At 36.0% G+C, this 17,042-nt stretch overlaps 1 pseudogene; it reads left to right on the top strand.

The window, feature by feature from the left end:
• The first annotated feature begins 7,164 nt into the window (after positions 1-7,164).
• On the top strand, positions 7,165-7,490 carry LOC102487195 (metallothionein-1E pseudogene; annotated as a pseudogene).
• Positions 7,491-17,042: the final 9,552 nt, after the last annotated feature.

The raw sequence follows: 17,042 nt of genomic DNA, 5'->3' as shown, positions 1-17,042 counted from the left end.
TTGTATAAGCCCAAATTCTAACTACACTTTTTAGTTCTTCATCATTAAGTACTCCCATTGTCTGAGCAATCCACATGTTAATAAACTGTTTTTTTTTTCCTACTTTAGGTCCCTCATTACCCACTGCTCCCAAGTTCATTAGTGCATAATTGTCAAATAGAAATTACATACATTTTAAATGTCCAATGTAATGTTTTGATAAATGTACTTTGTGAAATGATTAAATCAGCCTAACTAACATGTCCATCATCTCATATAGTTATTTTTGTATGGTTAAACATTTAAAATCTACTCCCTTAGCAATTTTCAAGTATACAATACATTATTATTAACTATAGTCACCAAACTATACAATAGGTCCCCATAATTTATCCATCCTGTCTAACTGAAACTTAATCTCTCTTGTCAGTGTAATTTACAGAGCCATAGACAGAGAACCTAGGAAGGTCAAGAAAACCCATAGTGAAAGTGATTTTGCAAATGTAATTAAGGTTAAGGACTTTGAATTTTCCTGTGTGGGCCCAACCTAATGGAACAGTCCTTAAAAGAGATAACCTTTCCCAACTATTTTCAAAGAAAGAGAACAGGACAATTGCAGGCAGTGTAAGGAGTCAACTGCCACTATTGACTTTGAAGGAAGGGATAAGGAATGTAGGCAGCCTCAGGAAGTTGAAAACAGCAAGAAAATGGATTCTGCCATATAGCTTCCAGAAAGGAATTCAGTCCTGATGACACTCTGATTTTAAACCCAATGAGATCTATGCAAAAATTCTGACCTTCAGAACTGCAAAATGACAAATCTATATTGGTTAAATCACCATATTTGTGGTAATTTTGTTACAACATTAGAAACCTGAGAGACTATATAGAAGTAACTTTATTTTTATAAAATATTCATTTAATTACTCAGTCTAGTTCTAGAAATAATATACATGCAACATATACAGACAAAACCATTAAACTTAAGGTAAACTGTATTCAAGGTATAGTTTGGCAGCTAAATATTTATGTAAGAAAACTTTCTTCACCATCTGGACACTAATTTCTTTATCTGCACACTGAAATCTACATAGCAACTGTTATGAAATACAATGACAATTATAGTCAATATTACATCAGGTTCAAGAAACCTCAGAATTAATGAATAGAATATAGAGATGTCTATTCATTCAAGATGTGTTATTAAAGTAAGCATTACATCATTTAATTTATAGAATGAATACTACATTAAATTATATGAGCCACCAGAATTTCAAATGTCTTAAAATATATAATAAAACCCTCAATGGTATGATCAAATTTTAAGGCTCAGGAAAAACAGAAAAGGTTTCTTCAAAGGAAGTCTATAATATAAAAACTATATGAGGGCTGATCCCTTAGCATGCTGGTTAAGTACTGCACAGAGAAAGTCAGATCCCACATGGTGAATCAAATCTCAGCCCTGAAAGTTTTAAAAAAAATGTGAGTTCATGCTCAGGATTCCTGACAGGATGGAACACTGGGAGGAAAAGGATTATGGTGTGATTGGGCTCCACTGGGGGTGCTTTCTCTCTCTCACACATACATGAATACATGTGTGCACATATGCTCTCTGGCTTAAAAAATATATACATTTGCATGTGTATGGACAGGATCTGAAGAATATCATTATCTAAGGTATAGACAATAAAATCAGATCATTTTTCACTTTTTAACTACCTGTCTCTTCGTGGTTAAGCTAGAGAATTTCACAGGAAAATTAATTGTTTTTGATATTCAGAGATTGACTTGTTTTCTTTGTATATTTCCCTCACTGTATTTCAGTACTTTTTGTACAAAAGATCAGTTATAACAAGGTATTTATGTCACTTCTCAAAATAAATTCTGAGTAGGAGTATATACTATCATGATGTTGTAGTTTCTCAGGAAGCTATAAACCATCCATGTTTTACAGTGATTCTTACTAGCACACTGTGGTAAAGATTACCAAAACTCTTAAAATGAAAATTCATCACACTTTAGTTTGAGAATTTTGTTGTAGAGAAAAAAAATCATTTTCTCAGGTTCCTAAATAGAAAATATTTTTATTTTGGAGATGTAATCAGTAATTTCTCAAATGAATTAGTGAGCTATTCCTAAAATAATAACTATAATAATAAATACCTTTAAGACTCAAATGTTGTCTAAAGTGGGGCCAGCAGATGGTGTAATGGTTACATCACTAGATTCCTACAAGGCTGACGCCAGTTCAAATTCCAGACCTGGTGCCTTGAAAATCATGCCAACATGAGTACATGCATGTCCAAGATTCTAGGAGAAGGGATTGGAGGCATGGCCATCCCATGGGAGGTGATTTCTCACTCTCTCTCTCACTGTCTCTGTCTCTCTCTCTCTGGCTAGGGCATGTGCCCTAAGGCAAAGCCTCTCAAAAAAAAAAAAATGTTGTATAAAATGAATAGTAATTAACACCATATTCAACATTCTAACCAGGTCAAAGATAAACTCTCAAATGAAAATGAAAATCAAGAGTGTTATTACAGTTGGGGCCAGCAGTTAGCATAATGGCTATGTTGCTGGACTCTCATGTAGTAGACTGCGGTTCGAGTCCCGGACCTGGTAACTTAAAACTCACGCCGACGTGTGTGTGTGCGTGCCCAAGAACTAAGAGGAGAATGAAGGAAAAGGGATTGCGGTGTGGCCATCCCCCCCCAGGGGGTGATTTCTGGCTTTCTTTCTCTGTCTCTCTCTGTCTTTCTGGCAAGTGCATGTGCCCTATAGCAAAAACCTCTCAAAAAAAAAAAAAAAAAAAAAAAAAACACCTTGAGTTTTGAAAGTATGTACTACTTCAGAATTGTATATGAAATACATTCCTTAAAACTGAATTATGGTCTAATTATGCAAGTTAGTAATATGTCTAGTAGTTGTAGAATCGTAAATTGTGATAACACTCTCTTTTTTTTTGGGGGGGGGGGGGGAGGGTTTCGCTATAGGGCACGTGTATTCACCAGACAGACAGAGAGACAGAAAGTGAGAAATCACCCCCCAGGGGGGGATGGCCACACCATAATCCCTTCTCCTCCATTCTCTTCTTCGGATCTTGAGCACACATGCACATGTGAATGTCTTGAGTTTAAGCCACCGGGTCCAGGACTGGACCTGGTCGACTGCATGGGAGTCCAGCGACATGGCCATGACGCAAACTGCTGGTCCCAAAACTCAAGGTGATTTTTGATGATAGCGTTGTTTAAGCACATTTAAATCACAGAATCCAGAAGATTCAGAGAAGAACATATACACAATCAACTACTTTTCTTTATAACACTTTGGTCTATTCATAAAAAAATAAAAAATAAAAAAAAGGAACACTCTGAGGGAAAAAACTATATACTGACTTTGTGTGTTCCACCTTATAATGTGATACCAAAAATAAATCTTTTTCCCCATATGTCACAAACAAGAAGGTACCACTACATGATGGCTGGGGCTGCATGGTTCTTATCCAACCTAAACAGGCAGGGCCCAACAGTGCACATCTATAGTTTTACCAAACTGGAAAACTGTGGTAAGAAGGGTCATGACATGGTGAGACACTGTCAAGAATGTCTGCCTATCTCTCTTGCACTCTCCCTCCCACATACTTTTTGTCACTCTCTCATTTAAAAAAATGTTTAAAATAATAATAACATGCTGTTTTCTTTCAAATCATAATTCTGACAATATTACTAAAGACAATCCTAGGGATATAACTATTAAAGGTAACTCGCATAAGCAGTCATTCTATATATAAATGCCAAGTGTCTCAGTCACTATTCACTTAAATAAATAATAACTTGTCTTTTATTTTAATAAGTTCCTTTGCATTAAACTATCATTTAAGCATATCCTCAACAAACTTTAGAAAACTATTTTAATATCTCAGCACTCATTATCAGTTTTTTTAATTAACACCTGTAGCAAATACTAAAGTAAAAGCCTTGTTTATTCTTGCGTCTAAAGATACTATACCAACTGCCATGAAGAAATACCAATTTAAAATTGTAACACGTGCCAGTACAGAGTACTTCTGTAAATTCTTCATCAATTTAGTGGTAAATATTCAACATATCTAATATAAAACTACACAGACAGACTTAATTATTTACTTACTCACTTATTTATTTATTTGTTTGCTTGTTTGCTTGCTTGCTTGCTAGAGGGCACATGCACTTGCCAGAGAAAGAGAGATGGAAAGAAAGAAATCCCCACATGGGAGATGGTCATGCTACAATCTCTTCTCCATTTTACCTTTTGGGGTTTGGGGCATGCATGTACACATGTCCAGCCTAATTTTCAAGTTGCCAGGTCCAGGACTTGAATTGTGTGGTTGGCCATGTGAGATCCAACTGCCCTATCCACCATGTCACAGGCTGGCTCTAAAACTAGTTTTTAAATATAAGTGTTTATAATTAAGAGACCAAAAGTTATGGTTCTGTGTCTTACACCAATCTCTCAGAATTAGCTGATCTGAATATAAACAGTTTCATTTCACTTTATAGATCAAAGTATGTAACCAAAAAGGAATATTCATCAGGATTATTTAGATATTGTCAATTACTTCATTTCTTTTCTATTCTTATAATATTGATATTTTTGCATTTCTTTCTTGTATGAAATAGTGACTTCACGCAAATTCTGCCTCAAGCCAGTGTAGCAGTTAAGGTGCTGGACTCTCCATATGGCCAACTACAGTTTGAGTTCTGGACCCAGCAGCATGAAACGTGGTGGGCACATGTGAGTGTACCCAAAATTGCAAGAGGAGAATGCAGGAGAGGGGACTGCAGTGTAGCCATCTCACCCGGGGGATGGGGATGGGGGGTGATTTCTTACTTTCTGTCTCTCTGTCTCTCAGACAAGCACACGCAACGCAACCTATAGCAAAAATCTCTAAAAAAAAAAAAAAAAAAAAGAAAAAAGAATATTCTGCATTGAACTTCCAATCATGATGGGATATACTTAAGAGTTTATACTTGGAAACTCATTAGTCCCAAACACATGATAATTACAGACAAATGAAAGAAGAAAAAAATAATAAGGAACAATACATTTAGCTATTTATTTTTAAAAAAATAAAGACTTGAACAGATACTTCACCAAATACGATGTGTAACTGACAAATGAGCACACATAAAGGTGCTTAGCATTATTAGTCAAATGAAAATCACAATAAGATACCAGTACATATCTATCAGAGTATTTAAAGTAAAAAATACTAAAAATAACAAGTGCTAGTAAGGATAACAAGCAACTAGAATGCATATATTGTTGGTAGGAATGCAAAATGGTAGAGCCACTTAAGAAAACAGTCTGGAAGTTTCTTAAAAAGTTAAACATATACTTACTATTGGACCAAGTAATCCCACTCTAGAGAAATGAAAATGTATGTTCACATAAAAGCCCGTAAATGAATGTTTATAGTGACTCTTAAAGTTTTTTTTCTTTTTAATTTGCCAGAAGATGTGTGTGTTCACCAGCGAAAAACAGAAAAACAGAGAAAGGCCATGAGCCTTTAAAAAAGGGCCTAACTCTTAATCTTCAAAAGAAAAAAAAGGAAAACAATGAAATAAAGCCCAAACCTATAGCCTAGTGGTTAAGGAAGCCAGATCACACATGGCTAGCCACAGTTTGAATTCCATCCCTAACATCTTGAAAAACTACCTGGGCGCATGTGTATGCCCAACAGGATGAAGAAATGAATGAGGGGGCACTGGAGCATGACAACACTCTACTGAGGGGTGCTTTCTCCCTCTCCCTCTATTTGCCTCCTCTCTGTCTTGCTTTGGTGAGTGCATGTACTCTCTGACATTTAATTTTAAAAAATTTTAAAAGGGAAGAAAGAAAATAACCTCAAAAAAGAAAACTGTCCAAATGTTCTTCAACTGATAAATGGATAAATTACAGTACATCCACATAATGGAATACTACTCAAGAGTAAAAATGAATTAACTCTTGATGCATAGCAATTTAGATAAATCTCAAAGACATGCTAAATGCAAAAAGAGTCACCAAAGGTTAAGTGACATATGATTCCATTTATGCAACATTCTTAGAAAGATAAAACTACAATGACAACGAACAGAGCAGTGTTTGCCAGAGGTTGTGGATGGGCAGAAGATGTGACTACAGAGACAGCATAAGGGAAGTTTTTGGGGTGATGGGATTGTTCTGTTCCTGTTTATGGTCATGTTACATGAATATATGTATGTGTTAAAATTCATAGATTTGTACCAAAGAGGTTAATTATACTCAATGTAAATTTGAAAAAATAAAATAACCACATATAGACATATATAAACAACATACAAATTTATACATGCATATACATACATTTTCACTCTATTCCTATCCTGTGATCCAGAAATAAAATTAAAATGGGAAGGGGTAAGCAGAGCTAAAGTCATAAACCTACTGAGATCCTTTGTACAGAAACAAGTGATAGTAGATAAGCAGTCAGTTTCTGTAGAACAATAAGAACTAAAGTTTTCTAGTTCTAGCAGACTACAGCTTTACTCCTGCTTGAACTTATACCTCAAACTGCCACCACATAACCGCCAATGCCATCCTCTAGAAAAAGGCTGGAGAAAACATAAAACTACTGTCAAAGCACGACTGGGGTTATAGCTTCAAAAAAATTGCTGAGAGGAAGCTACAAACCAACAAAGATACTCCCTCACGTTGTTAATTTACTTCGAAACTGCATATGTACAAGGCAAAACTTCAAGAATTCCAACAGAAAACAGCAACTAGAAAGTGAAAGATCAAACCAGATATTTCAGTAGTCACACAATGTTGAGAAGACTGTATTTTAAGAGCTGTCAAGTAAAATGAACCTTTATAAAACACCCTGGATTTTGAGTTAAACATCTAGTAGGGTTTGTACCCGGGACTATGTGCCCCAGCACAGAATAAGAGAAAATAGATCAACCCTAATAAAGCCTAAAAATGAATCCACAATGGGATCACAGAAGATGATTCACAAAACAGGCATGGTAGTACTTTAGATCAATATGTCATTTCTATTTTGTTAAGCATGAAATTTTATTTACTTAATTTTTTCTTTTGCATGATTTTAAAATACCTAATTCATACTTCCCATAGCAAGTGCTTCTTCACATGTTGTTTTGAACCTCTGACTTCCCTCATCTTGCCATGGACCCCAATTGCTCTTGCAACACTGGTGGCCCCTGCACCTGAGCTGGCTGCTGAAAATGCAGTGTTCAAGTGTACCTCCTGCAAGAAGAGCTGCTGCTCCTGTTGCCCTATGGGCTGTGCCAAGTGTGCCCAGGGCTGCATCTGCAAACGGATGTTGGAGAAGTGCAGCTGCTGTGCCTAATGGAAGACAGTGCTGCTCCCAGATGTAACAGAGCCACATGCATGAATCTGGATTATTTTTTTTCTGTGCAATCTTGATCCATTTGCTACATTCTTTTTCTATGAAATATGTGCATGGCAATAAAAGTTGACTAGAAAAAATTAAATACATAAAAAAATTAAATAGTGGGACCAGCAGTTGGTGTAATGGCTATGTTACTGAACTCCCTTGTAGTCGACCCTGGTTCGAGTCCCAGACCCGGTGGCTTAAACTCTTGCCAATCGTGTGTGCTTGGGTGCCCAAGGTCCTGAGAGGAGAATGGAGGAGAAGGGATTGAAGTGTGGCCCTTCCCCCTGGGCGATGATTTCTCACTTTCTGTCTTTCTGTCTCTCTCTGTCTTTCTGGTGAGTGTATGCACCCTATAGCAAAAACTTCTCCAAAAGAAAAAAAAACTAAATAGCTAATTCAGTGAAGCCAGTTGATATATAAGGTACCTATATTTTTATTGCTCTGATCTCTCTTTCAGCAAGCTTATTTGCCTTATATACTTTCTTTCTTACTTCCTTACAACTTCAGTTGGTACAAAATTCAACTGAACACAAACTAATTCAACTTCATGAAATTCCATTAGTACAGTTCTTTACTACTAAATCATTCACTTTCCTAAAACTAATCAGATTAGGTAAAAATAACTTTTATGAACAAGGATATAAGTAGACTAATGGTCAGTCTATGGGTTAGGCTTCTCTTGAATCAGGTATCCCCTCCTAAACCCAAATAACTATAGCTGGAAAAAACAGTATCAAGACATATAAAATGCACACCTGTCTCTTTATAGGACATACCTCTTTGGCAGAAGCCCAGAATACAGTTAGCTGTTTTCCTTAGAAAGATTTCTGGGTGAAAAAAGCAATTAAGAGACCAGCAGTTAGTGTAATGGCTATGTCGCTGGACTCCCACATAGTCGACCACGGTTCGAGTCTCGGACCCGGTGACTTAAAACACGCCGGGGACGTGTACATGCGTGCCCAAGATCCTGAGAGGAGAATGGAGGAGAAGGGATTGTGGCGTAACCATTCCCCCTGGGGGGTGATTTCTCACTTTCTGTCTCTCTGTCTCTCTCTGTCTGCTCTGTCTGGTGAGTGCACGCGCCCTATAGCAAAAACCTCTCAAAAAAAAAAAAAAAAAGCAATTAACAGTCTGTCTTTAGACTTTAGGTTTAAAGATCAACAGTCTCAAATATAATCCTTAAGCTTTGCGATCATTTTTAAATTATTCAGCATGTATTACCCATTAAGTACCTGAATAATACTGCGCTATAGGGCAAATGACTGCATAAAAAAGGGTTCTCATACTTAGGAAGTACACAATATAACTGACAAATATTCATACAAATGAAACACTTAAATAATAACATAAAATAGAATTTGATTCAATGTCAAAATAAATGGAAATCATTTGAGAGGGGGTAAAAAAAACTACTGATCATTTTAATTTCCTATCTCATAAAAATGCTTTAGTTGTTACTGATCATTAACATATAAGTAATACTAATGTAAGGAATCTTGGGAGAAATACCAAATACTAAGACAAAATCCAAGTTTGGGGGATATCACCTCCATTTCAGAGAATTTTGTTTGGAGGTTTCCCCTAAATTTACAATGATAATGTATTTGGCAGTATAGTTGTTATAAAAACGAAACCCATCTTTCTATGTACTCTTTTGGGGGGGGGAGCTATAATAGGAAACATTCATTAATTCATTAAGAAATATATATTAAACACCTACCATATGCCAAACACTGTGATAGATGCTAGGGAGATAGTGTCGTAAACAGTATAAACATCTACGAACTATTCACTTCATTGCCTACTGATAAGCATTTATAAATTCTGTATCAATAAAGGGGAGAAGAGGAAAATTATTGCTGAGTAATATTATAGAACTTAATGCAATTTAGGTAAAATATGTATGCATATATATGTATATAAAATATATTTGATATAGTATGCCATATAGGTTAATATATCATTCTATGTAATCTACCATATGTTCAGAAGTTGGTGAAGAAATTTCTCCTGTGAACAAACTGAAATATGAAGTTCTTACACCACATCTTCTGTTTTAAAGTATTTTTTCCTGCTTTTAAACTAATGACTTGTTTGTCCTACAAATTATAAATCTACTTTTGTTCCAATATTCTAAACTATAACATTAATATTATCTGTCACATATGGCTGAAAGTTATTTAATCTTTTACACTGTGCTATACTTGACATAACAATATGCATTTAAAATATCTATCACCTATCTGTTCAACTCAGTGTGTATGATATATAAGTCTACACATTTTAGCAGAATGAAAATGAGGTTAGGATCATTTATCAAAGTTGCATCAAATATTAAAGGTATATGATTTCCTGACTATATTTGAGAGTATAAAAGCAAACAGTTGAAATGCAACAATGTATTGCAATTTGTACACAAGTTAAAACTTTATTAAAACCATAATTTTGGGCCAGCAGGTGGCAGGGTGGTTAAGGCACTGGATTCCCATATAGCCTACCGTTGTTTGAATCCTGGACCTGCTAGCTTGCTTTCTCATTTTCTCTCTCTGTCTCTCTCTGGTGAGCACATGTGCCCTATAACAAAATAATAATAATAATAATAATACATAATAAAAATTTTTAAAATAAGATAAAACCATAATTCCATTGTTACATTGGCTAGTCTATACAGCCTAATTTAATCTCATTCCTATCCTCATCTCATGTTTTCATACATAAAAATCCACAGAACTAGGGTCAGCAGGTGGTCTGGTGGTTAAGACACTGGATCCCATATGGCCAACTCTGTGGTTGGTGTCCCTGACTCTTTTTCAAGCATGAATTGAAAAACATGCTTGATGTGTGTGCATGTGAGCCAAAAACTTCAAAGGAGAATGGAGAAGAGACTGCATTGTGGCCATCATGGGGAAGTGATTACTCAGTTTTCCTCTGTATTTCTCTTTTTCCAGCAAGCACATGTGACCTAGGCAAAACGCTAAAACATACACACGCACACACACACATACTCAGAAAGTTCAGAAAAGTGAAATATCTAAAAGTAAACATTTAGATAAGAAGCTAAATATTTTTCATTTATACTGAATTATATCTACTATCATTTTATAATCAAGATAAAATGAGAAGATTTTTTATGAAATTAACTAAAAGAAACAGAAAGAAGCGAAGGAACTATTATTGAAAATCAGTAAGGATAAGCTAAGTGTTGTTCAAGTAATGCTGGATCCATTTGGAAAATTATATGTTCAGTTTTCAATTGACTTGTATGTACTGGACCTATGTACCCATGATTCTGGCTGGCTAGGGAGACTGAAGATGGAAGAGGTTGTAGTATAAGACTTTGTTAAGGGGAGCAGCAGTTAGCGTAATGGCTATGTCATTGGACTCCCATGTAGTTGAAATGCAACAGTTCGAGGTTTGAGTCTTGGACCTGGTGGCTTAAACTCATGCCAGGGGCGTGTGCATGTGTGCCCAAGATCCCTAGAGGAGAATGGAGGAGAAGGGATTGTGGCGTGACCATTCCAACTGGAGGGTGATTTCTCGCTTTCTGTCTCTCTGTCTTTCTGGCAAGTGCATGCACCTTATAGCAAAAACCTCTCCAAAAAAAAGACTTTGCTAAGGAAGCTTCTCTCTCTCTCTCTCTCTCTTTCTCTCTCTCTCCCCCCACCCCTCTTCCTCCCTCCCTTCCTCCTCCCCTCCCTCCCTCTCCCTTTCTCTCTCATTCTCATGAGAGAAACATTGTTTTTAAAAAGTTAATATTTTAGATTAACTGATAAATTAACAAAAATAGAAACCATACAAAAGAATCAAATGAAAATTCTAACATTTAAAAGTTTATTAATTAAAATTAAAACTTTACTGGAAGGGCTCAACTATATGCTGAAGATAGCACCAAAAAAGTAAAGTTGAAGAGCAATCAATAAGAATTCTCTAAACTGAAAGAAAGAAACAAACAAACAAACAAAAAGCTTGAAGAAAAATAAATAAAGCTCCAGGATCTGCAGAATAATTTCAAATCACCTAAAATACCTGTATTTGTGGTTCCAGAAGAGAAAAGAGATTGGGAAAAATAAATATTTGAAAAAATAATGGCCAAAAACTTCAAATATGATGAATACCACCAAGTTTCAATAAGTTAGCCAATCTCAAGTACAATAAACATAAAGAAAACCACATCTAGGCACATCATAATCAAGCTGATGAAAATCACAATCTAAAAAAAAAGTCTTGAAAGCAGCCAGCAAAGGAGGGAAAAGCAAACAAACAAACAAACAAAAAGGACATAAGGACATGTAAAGTACTAAGAGAAATAAGGATAAGTATGACTACCAACTTCTCACTGAAAGTTAGAAAACAGTAGAATGATTATCTTTTAAGTACTGGCATCAAAAAGTTTCTACCTAAAATTTTATATTCTGCAATAATATCCTTCAAGAATAAAGGTATTTTAACTTAAACAAAATATGACAGAATGCTTTCAGACCAATCTGCACTATGAGAAATGCTAAAGCATATATCCTTTAGCACAAAGAGAAACTGTATAAGTGAATACTTAGACCTACACACAAGAAAAAAGAGCACCAGAAATGGTTAAGTTCATAAATACAAAGACTATGTCTTCTCAAAATTCACTTAAAAATCATGTAACAGTTTAAAGAAAAACATAGCCCCATTGTAACAGAAGCTCATGACCTGGTGGTTAAGGGAGCTGGATCCCACATGGCAGACCACATAGTATGAGTCTCTGATCTGGCAGTTAAAAAAACAGAGGCCAGTTCATGTTCAAGCATACCTAGAATCCTAACAGGGTAGAGAAAATGAAGGAGAAGGGATTGTGGCATGACATGCCTCATAAGAAAAAAAAAAAAAAGTAAGAGATATGACAATAACACAAAGAGGGGGTGAATAAGTAAAATTATACATTATAAGGTCTTACATAAGAAATTGGACACAGGGGGACCTGCAGTTAGTGTAATGGCTATGTCGCTGGGCTCCCACATAGTCGACCATGGTTCGCGTCCCGGATCCGGTGGCTTAAAACTCACGCCGGGCGCATGTGTGTGTGTGTGCCCAAGATCCCGAGAGGAGAATGGAGGAGAAGGGATTGAGGCATGGCCATCCCCCCTGGGGGGTGATTTCTCGCTTTCTGTCTCTCCTTCTCTTTTTGTCTGGCGAGCGCACGTGCCCTATAGCAAAAATCTCTCCAAAAAAAAGAAAGAAAAAAAAAAAAAAGAAAAGAAATTGAACACAGGAAGTGGGATGGATCCAATAGAAAATTATATTAAGGCAATGTGATATATAAGTTGTCAAATGTGAAATGTGGGAATTCTCTGATAAGATGGAAATGTTCTTACTTTATTTATGGTGGTGGTTATATGGAAACAAATAAGGAAAATAGATATTAGGTTGCTGGAAAAGTCATGACGCATTTTTGCAAAGAGAAACAGAAAAATACGACAATTTTGACAATTCAATAAATTTCCAGACATAATAAGGAGTCAGACATTAATGCATATATAGATGTGAGAATAAAAGGGAAATGTCTAAAATGTCTAAAATGACTAAGTTTTTTGGATTTTTGGATGTCAGAAAAGTCATGATACATTTTTTTCTATGTTTTTCTATGCAAACATACATCATGACTTTTCTAACAACCCAATATCATAGCACATATAATAATAAAAAGATACAGAAAAGAGGCAGCTCACTGAACAATGAAGCCAGGAGTTGATGGTCATTGGAACACAAAGTCAACAGAATGCAGAGAACAAGTGGAAATTAAGTGTTAAATAACAACCACAAAAACTTGGAAGCAGCTGAGGCTAGATAGGATGATTTCTTTTAAAAGAGGTAAGTAAGGCAATGGAAATTGCACACCATTTACCCTTACTACTGAGGTAATTACCATGAAAAAGCCCAAATAGGGCATGTGCTTGCTGGAGACAGGCAGATAGACAGAGGAAAAGTGAGAAAGCACCTTCCAGGGAAGATGGCCATGCTGTATCCCTTCTACATTTTCATCTCAGGATTTGGGGTATGCATGCGCATATGCTCGGCATTTTCTCAAGCTGCTGCCAGGTCCGAGATTTGAACCGTACAGCTGGCCATGTGTGATCCAGTCACCTTAACTTTCAAGTCATCTCTTGATCTCCCTAAATTGCCATTTTTTTAAGTCCAGTTTCTTTTAACTAAACTAACATAATTCAAAGATTTCACAAATTAGTACCAGAGTTGATCAGATGATTTATTACTATTTAGCATGCTTAGAAATAGTTTAGCATGATTTCTAACTTAGAAATGGTTTAGCATGATTTTACAAAAATTAATTTTTCAATTGATATTCTCTAATCAAACTGATAACAGTGGTTTTAGAAAAGGAGCAAGTAATTTCAGTAGGTTCACTGGAAACAAACCTATTTCTATGTCATTTTCCTTTCAATTCCAGTTATACCAAAAAATTTAAAATTGATAATACTTGGTCATGTGTAAACCCAAAGATCACAAAGTAATAACTTTACATTAACTAAATATAACAACTAAAAAGCTAGATATCTGAATAATTCAGCATTATTTTGAAAACTAGAAGCAAAGATTCTCTTAAATTCTCTTAAGTATATATCCCCGAATACAAAATTCTGAAATATATATGTTTAATTCCCTCATTCAAAAACACATTTCATTTAAAGAGTTCATTATATAAACTTTAAGTCTTTATTTAAATAAAATAAAGTTGTAGTGTGATATAATGTAGTGGTTAAGAATGTCGGGGACCAGCAGTTAGCGTAATGGCTATGTCACTGGACTCCCACATAGTCAACCATGGTTCGCATCCCAGACCTGGTGGCTTAAAACTCACGCCGGGCGTGTGCACGTGCGTGCCCAAGATCCCAAGAGGAGAATGGAGGAGAAGGGATTGCGGCATGGCCATTCCCCCTGGGAGGTGATTTCTCACTTTCTTTCTGCCTCTCTCTCTCTGTCTTTCTGGGGAAAGCACTCACCCTATAGCAAAAATCTCTTGAAAAAAAAAAAAGAATGTGGACAATCCAAGCTATCTTAGATGAAATTCCACTTGCATTTGTAAGTTATGTCAGTGATTTAAACATATCACTTTATTTCTCTGTACCTCAGCTTTCTCCCATGTAAACTTGCGATGAATAGTCATATTATCTCATCAAGTTATTATTAATTTTAATTGAGTTAATATATACAAAGTACTCAATACAGAGACTGATATATAGCAAGCATAATATAAATGTTAACTATAATTATTATTAGCGTTTTTCTCTTGTTACATAGAAAAAGGCCTGGATTGCGACTTAAATTCTAATTCTACCACTTGTTATATTCCTGAGCAATTTACTTGAGCCTCCTCTATTTCATCACCTGCAAAATGATACTCTAAAGTCTCTTTCAGTTTGAGAACCCCTGATTATATTACAATGTGTTAAGGAGAAATCCACAGCTACTTTCTTTGTTCTCATTAAATTAGGGCCTCATTTAAACTCTGCTCATTCTAAACGTCTTTCTCTCTTAATGTCTCATTTCTGTTCATTTATTTTAATATTTACTAATTTATTCAAATTCACTAGCTCAATTTTTTATTTGCCTCTAGTAACATTTTCTTAAGGACTTGATAAAATTGTATTTTTAAAAAATTTATTTAAGTTTATTTATTTGAAAGAGACACAGGCAACACCAACAGGATTCCCATACCATGATTCACCCCAGTCTTGGCTAGCCTGGATCACGGGCATTTAAACATATACCTGTCATTCCCAGGGAGTTCTATGTGGGTACGACTGCACTATCACTATACCTGGCCCCTATAAGTGTATTCTTACTTGTCTTTACTCAGTTATTTCATTTCTGACAAGACCATGTCATAGAACAGCAGCAACAAAAGAATGTTTTATAACACTTTTACATTCATATTCTCATTACCACCACCTTGTGAATGGTTATCAGGCTCACAGAAAGAATGTTATCTAACCTATAACATTCAAAGCCAGAACATGAACTGTAGAACACTACTCTTTTGTGTATGTGATTTCTCACTTGTATTACTTGAATAAGCATGGAATCAGTTATCAAGAGTTTCAGCATCAATCTGATACTTCCTGTTTGTCCTTATACAAGATATATCACAACTATAAGTTTGTGTCATATCAGTATTGTATCATACCACTCAGTTTCCCTATTTGAAATATTGGTATGACATAAGGGTTTTGTAAGACTAAAGCAACGATGACAACAGAATATGAAACCTAAGGTGCTATACTTTCTCAATATCAAGTTCTGCCCAAATCTGTCTATTTCTGATTTATTGCAAAACTCTAGTTTCTTTCCTGGGCCCATGCACTGTAGGACAATATCAGGATTTACTCAACATTCTGAATTAACTCTCTAGTTTTCAGACTTTTTTTCTTCTTTTAATCCATAGAAGGTACATTCTGTACTTCGAAAAGTCATTTCCACTGAACAGGGGAAATATAGTCATTCAAAAATTTGTTGAGCATCAACCACATGCCAGGAACTATAAACCAGAAAATGATATATGGAAAGAAGAGATCTATTAAAAGGCAGAAAGACCATTAAAAGTAAAATGTGAGGGAACCAGCAGTTAGCGTAATGGCTATGTCGCTGGACTCCCACGTAGTCGACCGCGGTTCACGTCCCGGACCCGGTGGCTTAAAACTCACGCCGGGCGCATGTGCATGCGTGCCCAAGATCCCGAGAGGAGAATGGAGGAGAAGGGATTGCGGTGTGACCATCCCCCCTGGGGGGTGATTTCTCACTTTCTGTCTCTATGTCTCTCTCTGTCTGTCTGGCGAGCGCACGCGCCCTACAGTGAAAATCTCTCCAAAAATAAAAGTAAAATGTGAGCAATTTTTTTTAAAGAGGGTTTTGCTTTGGGGCATGTTTGCTCACTGGGGAGAAAGAGAGAGAGAAAAACAGTGAGAGGATAAGTGAGAAATCACTCCCCCCTGCAAGGGGATGTCATGCTAAAATTCCTTCTCCTCCATTCTCCTCCCAGAATCTTGAACATGCATGTACACATGGCCAGCATGATTTTCAAGCCACCAGGCCCGGGATTTGAACCATGGTTAGCCATGTGGGCATCTTGTGACCTAACTGCTATGCCATCTGCTAACCCCCTGACCAATTTTTTTACCCATCTTACAAAGAGATGAGATATCTCTCCATCCTCTTCTTTCTCATTTCTTTCACTTCCTCTGTTGGGTAGGAAAAGACAGCAAAAAGAAGAATGAGGGGAAAGCTGAGCGCAATTGCAAAGGCTACCCCAAAGACAATGAGATGAAATAAGGTACCCAGAGAGATATATAGCACTTCCAACACATCCAGATATCCCATCTAAGACACAGTGAAAGAAAGAGCAAAATTATTGAACAAGTATAAAATGCCAGTCATTGAGGTTTGCATTAAGTACATAATCACATTTAATATCTACACAACTGTGAAAGTTAAGTATTTTTCTTTCACTTAACAGATATTCACTGAGCACCTACTATGTGCAAGACACTGTTCTAAGTACTTGGAATATACCAATAAACAAAATAAACAGATGAACATTCCTACACTGGTATAGTTTATTCTAACTAGAGGAGAAAGATAAATTCTAAAGCAATAC

Source organism: Tupaia chinensis, unplaced genomic scaffold, assembly GCF_000334495.1.
Source record: "Tupaia chinensis unplaced genomic scaffold, TupChi_1.0 Scaffold000075_1, whole genome shotgun sequence".
NCBI classification, from domain to species: Eukaryota; Metazoa; Chordata; class Mammalia; order Scandentia; family Tupaiidae; genus Tupaia; species Tupaia belangeri.
The sequence above is the reverse complement of the archived record's forward strand: the minus strand, read 5'-3'. Positions and strand labels throughout refer to the sequence as shown.